The sequence below is a fragment of the Meriones unguiculatus genome, chromosome 3 (genome assembly GCF_030254825.1).
Source record: "Meriones unguiculatus strain TT.TT164.6M chromosome 3, Bangor_MerUng_6.1, whole genome shotgun sequence".
Taxonomy (NCBI): domain Eukaryota; kingdom Metazoa; phylum Chordata; class Mammalia; order Rodentia; family Muridae; genus Meriones; species Meriones unguiculatus.
This window is the reverse complement of record NC_083351.1, coordinates 138,092,344-138,098,343: the sequence shown is the minus strand read 5'-3', so window position 1 is coordinate 138,098,343 and position 6,000 is coordinate 138,092,344. Positions and strand designations below refer to the sequence as shown.

At 42.6% G+C, this 6,000-nt stretch overlaps 1 protein-coding gene across 1 annotated transcript in view; it reads right to left on the bottom strand.

The window, feature by feature from the left end:
• Positions 1-1,429: 1,429 nt before the first annotated feature.
• The window catches only part of Kif5b (kinesin family member 5B), a 42,926-nt gene continuing 38,355 nt past the window's right edge, over positions 1,430-6,000 (bottom strand). Inside the window, exon 26 of the mRNA XM_060380631.1 lies at positions 1,430-3,894. The gene's annotated coding sequence lies outside the window, so the exon portion shown is untranslated. The remainder of the gene's footprint in view (positions 3,895-6,000) is intronic.

The following is a 6,000-nucleotide window of genomic DNA, read 5'->3' as shown; positions in this document are numbered from 1 at the left end:
GCTCAACTACCTGCATGAAATGACCGTGGTCCCTCCCATCCCTTAGCTACTAACCCAGGATCTCCTCTCCTCCCCAGCTTGTTACTGACTGCAGGCTCACACCTGCACGAAGCGCCACCCCTCCCGACTCTGGACTTAGACTAGTTGTGATTTTTGTCTGGAAACCCTCACATTTCTTCAGAAAGGAAACCTGATGGTTCACGCAGCCCCTAAAAGCCAGAACCAGGGTTGGGAAGTTGGCTCAGTTGGAAAAGTGCTTGGCAACTGGGGAGACGGAGCTTGCTGCCTCGCTGAACTGGTGAGCTCCAGGTTCAATGAAGCCCTGTCCACCTCCAAAAATTAAAAAAAAAAAAAAAAAAAAAAAAAAGTGATTGAGGAAGACGCCGGGGGTGGGCCTCACACCTCCATTCTTGTGTGTGTGCGTACGCGCATGCAAACCACCAACAGGTCACCACTGAGGAGGAAGAAAAGCTGCGCACAGCGCTGCCATTCAGGACTCCTCCAGAAGTGGACCATCATGACATTCTCAAGTGCCCACTACCCCACACGAGAGACTTGGCCGAACATCAGGAGCACCAGCAGTGAGGTAAGCTCCCGTGTAGTGAAACAAAATGCCTGAATCCCAGTGGACCCAACCCAAGTGTACAGAAAGCACACACCACGGCGCAACGTTAAATATGCAAGGGTTGTGACAGCAGCACATGGGAAGCTATGGCAGCCTGCTTTCCTCATAAATTAACTTCCAGGGCCAAGAGACACAAGAGGGTTCTCCAAGATATGGTCCTTAACTGCATCTTGATGCAGACAAGCTTCTTACAAAAACTATAAAAATCTGGTTAAGAAGTTATTTGTTTTGGTGTGATAACAGTACTTGGTGTGTGTTCTTTTTAAGACACGCATATAGCCCAGGCTAGCCTTGAACCCAAGATCCTCTTGCTTCTGCTTCCGGGGTCTGACATTAGAGGCCCACTCCATCATTCCTACCTTTGCAGTACAGTATGCTTTAAGGTGTTTTTAACCATTGAGAAGCAGACACTAACATCACCGTGAAAACACCTTTAAAATACTACGGACAATTAGGGTTGCAGAAAAAATGATGAACTAGGAGCTGTTGAAGACCCAGCGGCAGTTACTTAGAGGTTGGCTGCTTATTCTAGTCTAGGATTAAAACTTCCTACAATAATTCTAAAGACACACACCAAAATTCAAGCCCACTTGAATTCAGAAGCAGCTACTTGTTGCTAAGACAGACACAGATGACTGATGCAAAATAATAGGAACATAACCAACACAAGGCTGAGGCTTTCTAGGTCTTCACTTTCAGCCTATCCGATGCTGTAAGAAACACACTGACACATTCTATTCTCTCAGGGCAGGCCACTCAGTTACATGAGAATCTTCACGACGCGGCTCAAAAACGTCAGCACACTTCAAAAAGATTTTCCTTTATTGAAACACATTTACAGCATGCAGGTTAACTTAAAATTATATGTCTTCCCAAACCATTTGTGTTGACTGTAACCCTAAGTGCTGAAAATAAAGCAACATAGTCCACAGGTAGACTCTCTTCTGCTACCTCAAATCAAACTGAGAGTTGCACATGAATTCAGTTATGCATAGCAGTTAGTCTCCTTAAGTTACGCAAATAATTTAATGAATCACCATGAATAAATACTACTCTTAGTTCACCGAGTTTCTCTTCTGAGCCAATTACCAATACCACTCAGAGGGATATTAATATATCCAGTCACAAAAAAGACACTGCAAATTAAAATATTTCCAATATTCTAGATGATAAAAAATGTCCATTTTGAGTGAATGCTATATTTAATGACCTATCATAGCAAAAAGAGCAGTTCAATTCACTGAAAAGAAATTTATGTAATTCTTAGTACACTTTATGAAAGTTTGAAATCATAAATAGAAAAGAAACATTAAAATTTAAAAAACCTGTGTTTTCTTAACCACATGCTAGTTACAATTCATTGTGTGTTACACAGCACCAATACCCATGATACATCTTGAAATTACTGTCTTCAGACAAAAGAGAATTTTTTTTTCCATTATGAAAACTGCCAAAGAAGCGAGTTTTCATTTGGAAAAATGTCCTTATGAATGCAGCCCTGCCTGTCACAGAGACGGTGATGCCCACAGGGCTGGGCCTCTCACTGACCACAACTCCCACCTCGCTGCATCAAGCTTTCACTTCGGCTTGTGGAGTGTTTCTTTCAGTCATAGAAGCAACACAATCATAAAGGCTGCATACTACAACAGCAAAGATTTTGACTGTTAAAAAAATAAATAAATTTATTTTTCAAACCAAATTATAAAAGTGGAAATTACAATAGTTAAGGAAATAGAAAAATAAGCCAATTAAGATCTGAGTCTTCTGACTATGGCTCCAAATTTAATAATACAAATATCTGTATATAAAACTTTCCAAAGGTTCTGCCAGCCAGATTCTAACCCAGAACCTCCACAGCTTCTCTCCTAACCGAATAACAACCTCAGTCAGCCCATTTCCTGTGATTTTTGCTAACAGGGCTTCAGCTACCCCAGCACTGAGGAAGCGGATGGTGAAATCTTTCCCTGCTACTTTCATAGATCCTTTCATAAATATACTTGATTGAGTTTAATCATCTGAAAAATAAGTGGCAAAATAGGTACACACTTAGTTCTAATTTAAAATTTATGCACTATGACCAAGAATATAAATTATTTTTGGAATCAGTGACTTGCAAACAATTTACTATTCCTAACTATGCAAATTATAGTGTATGACACAGTGTAGGTGGAAACTGCCTTCAAGACTTCAGAGAAAAATCAAACCATGTAGTTTTAAGTTTAGCTTCTGTCCTGTTCACAATTGTCTCAATTTTCAAAGGCTATAAATTTATGCCAGCCTATAGTTATTTAACAGTTAAAAGTGTTTAATTCTACAATGTCTTAATCCATTTCCTTCCTAATATTAAAGATGACACTAGCATCTCCCAATTCTCCCTTTAGCAGGCAGGCATAAGAGCGAAGCAGGGCCCTGCTGGCACATGAGGCTATGCTGAAGTGCAGAAATAGAAGGGGCACCGTCAATTCCAAACAGCCCTACAGCGAGAATTCCCCTCATGTATAAAATGCTTCTAGTTACAGTAATATGCAACAGACATTCAGGAGCGAACAGTCAGAGGCCGGCCCAAGACACTACACCAGCAGCACAAGCCCTGATTTCACTCCTAGGGATTCTCGTCACGTTTTAGTTAATTAACTTCTTACTTCTGTTTCTAGACAGGGTCTCCCTACGTAGCCCTGGCTGTCCTGGAACTCACCATGTAGAGCAGGCTGACTTTGAACTGACAGACACCCACCTGCCTCTGCCTGGATTAAAGATGTGTGCCATCACACCCTGCTTAAGGGCTTTAAAAAATACAGTACTGACTGACCTGACATATTCTGTGGCATGTAGTGCTGAAAGTGGTAAAATTTAAGACATTTAATCTAAAGCTTCCATATTTCCTTAAAGAAAAAAAAAAAAAAAGGAAGACGTTTTAGTAGAAAAGGACAATGAAGAGCAATAGCAGCTAGGTCATGTAAACAAGATCCAAACACACAGAGAAGGCAACCTCAAGGAGCGCGTCCTATAAATGGTCACTCGGCACAGTGAAGACACCAAAGACGAGGAGGAACGAACAGGCTGAACCGTCATCCCCTGCCAGGATATCAGCAGTGCGCTCCAGTGCTGGGAAGCAGCAGGGCTTACAGGAGTGGGGAGGAAAGAGCTGTACAGGCTAGGAGTAATTTACACATTGACAATGTAAATTTCTACAATCCCAGGGGGTAGAGGTTATAGTTATTGAAAGACTGATTTTATGTCCTCTTCCAACTTCAGTTACTTTTCAACACCTGAAATAGGAGAAAGCAGAGAAAAATCTTAGTTTTTATAAAACTCATGTTTGATACAATAATGAAACAAATAATTTCTTTTAAAATCCTTTTAATTAGATTAATCTTATGTGCATAACTGTCTTGTCCGCATGATATACATGCAGCACACAACTGCCTGGCGTCCATGGCGTTTGGGAGAGGGATTCCCGGGGACTGGAGTTACAGGTGACTGTAAACCACTGTGTGGGCAACAGGGACCCAAGTCGGGGCCTCCGCAGGAGCAGCCCGGCTCTCATCTCTCAGGCTCCTGATCTGTCTTGTACTATCTTCTACCTGTCCTTGAGCAGGGCAGTGCCTACCAGGTCGGCCACTTTTCATCTCTGCAATAAAGCTGTGGGTGGGCGGATACAGGCGGACTCTGTTTAATGAAGAAAACACGGCTGGCCATGGTGGCTCAAACTTGTAACTTTGGAGTCGGAGGTATGAGGCAGGAGATTTGCCATGAGTTTGTGGGGAGGAGTTCAGGTAGCATGGAGAAGGGGGCGGGGGGGGGGGAGGAGCAGGTGTGTCAATCTTTAAGCAGTAAACATATGACAGTCTTAAATCAAGGAGCATTAACTAGCAGCAGTTAGTTGAAAATACAGATGACCTAAATAAAAGGAGGAGCTGGGAGGCGCTCCATTGGGTGAAAGCACTCACTTGAGTGTGGGACCCCAGAACCCACAGGAAGCACTGCACAAGTGCAAACCTTTCATCTGTGCTCTTAGATCTGCAAGAGAATGTCTGAGGCTGTCAGGACAGTTAGTCGGATGTGCAGAAGAAACCCTGTCTCAAACAAGGTGGGAGGCAAAGACTGACACCCACTATTGACCTCTGGTTTCCACAAACACGCCCGGCACTTGTGGGCCTACAGACTTACCCTTGACACACACACCAACTATCCTTAAGTTGTGCTCGTTAAAAACCTACGTGACAGGGCTGGAGAGATAGCACAGAGGTTAAGAGCACTGGCTGCTCTTCCAGAGGTCCTGAGTTCAATCCTCAGCACTCACATGGTGGCTCACAGCCATCTATAATGAGCTCTGGTGCGCTCTTCTGGTGTACGAGCACACATGCAGGCAGAATAAATCTTAAAAAAATCTGTGACAGGAGCTTGGCTATGTAAAACCAGAAATAAAAGGTATTAAACACTATTAATAACTGTCATCATTTCTCTAAATCCATGTTTTTCTCAACATTTAAAAAGTAATTAAAAAACTATGTTCAGGGTATTTACTTTTCCACAGTTTATTAGTTCCCCAAACAGTTAAGCCACAATGGTAAAGAAATGAAAAGGCTGAGATGATCAGTGTGTCACAATGTTTGCTGTTCTTGCAGAACCTCAGGTCACACCCAGCACACTCTCGGTGGTCCACAGCTGTCTGTAATTCCAGTTCCTGAGTGACTGATTTCTCTGGCCTCTTGGGCACTATCATACATACATAATGTTAAAAGAAAAAAGTTTAAAAAAATGACTGTCCTTTGATCCAGCAATGCAACAAACCAGAAACAATTATACTTCTTAAATAAATCTTTTGCTCACCTGAGCTAGCTTATCTCCCCTGTATGTGAAACACCACTGCTACATGCATGAACTCTACGCATTTAGTGAGCTCATGGTCTACTCTATGCATGTGATTATGAGTTCAAAGTTTACGTGTGAATTTTAACATGAAAGCAACATCCACAGGTAAGCTCAGCTCCACAATGCCCACCTCTCGGGAGGCAGAAGGAGCAGTTTCCGTGTAGTTAAATAAAGACTGTGCTGCAGGATGATTTCCTGTCTCCTGGAATTCTCAGTAACTGTTTCCATCTTCCTAGTAAAAGGGGCTGAAGTCAGTTATTAGTCCAAAGTGGGCAGGTAGAGGACATGGAGTGTTTGGGGACACCTCTCACTATCTCCTGTGTCACGATAATATGGCTCAGCACCAAAAATGTTTGCACTATGCGCATGGTGGCCCACAACCTTTTTCCCAGCACCAGGCCTACATAGCAAGCCCCAGGCAAACCACAACACACAAGGAGACCCTGACTCAAAACAAACAAATACACAATGGATAAAGGAACAAGTAACTAAACACATAA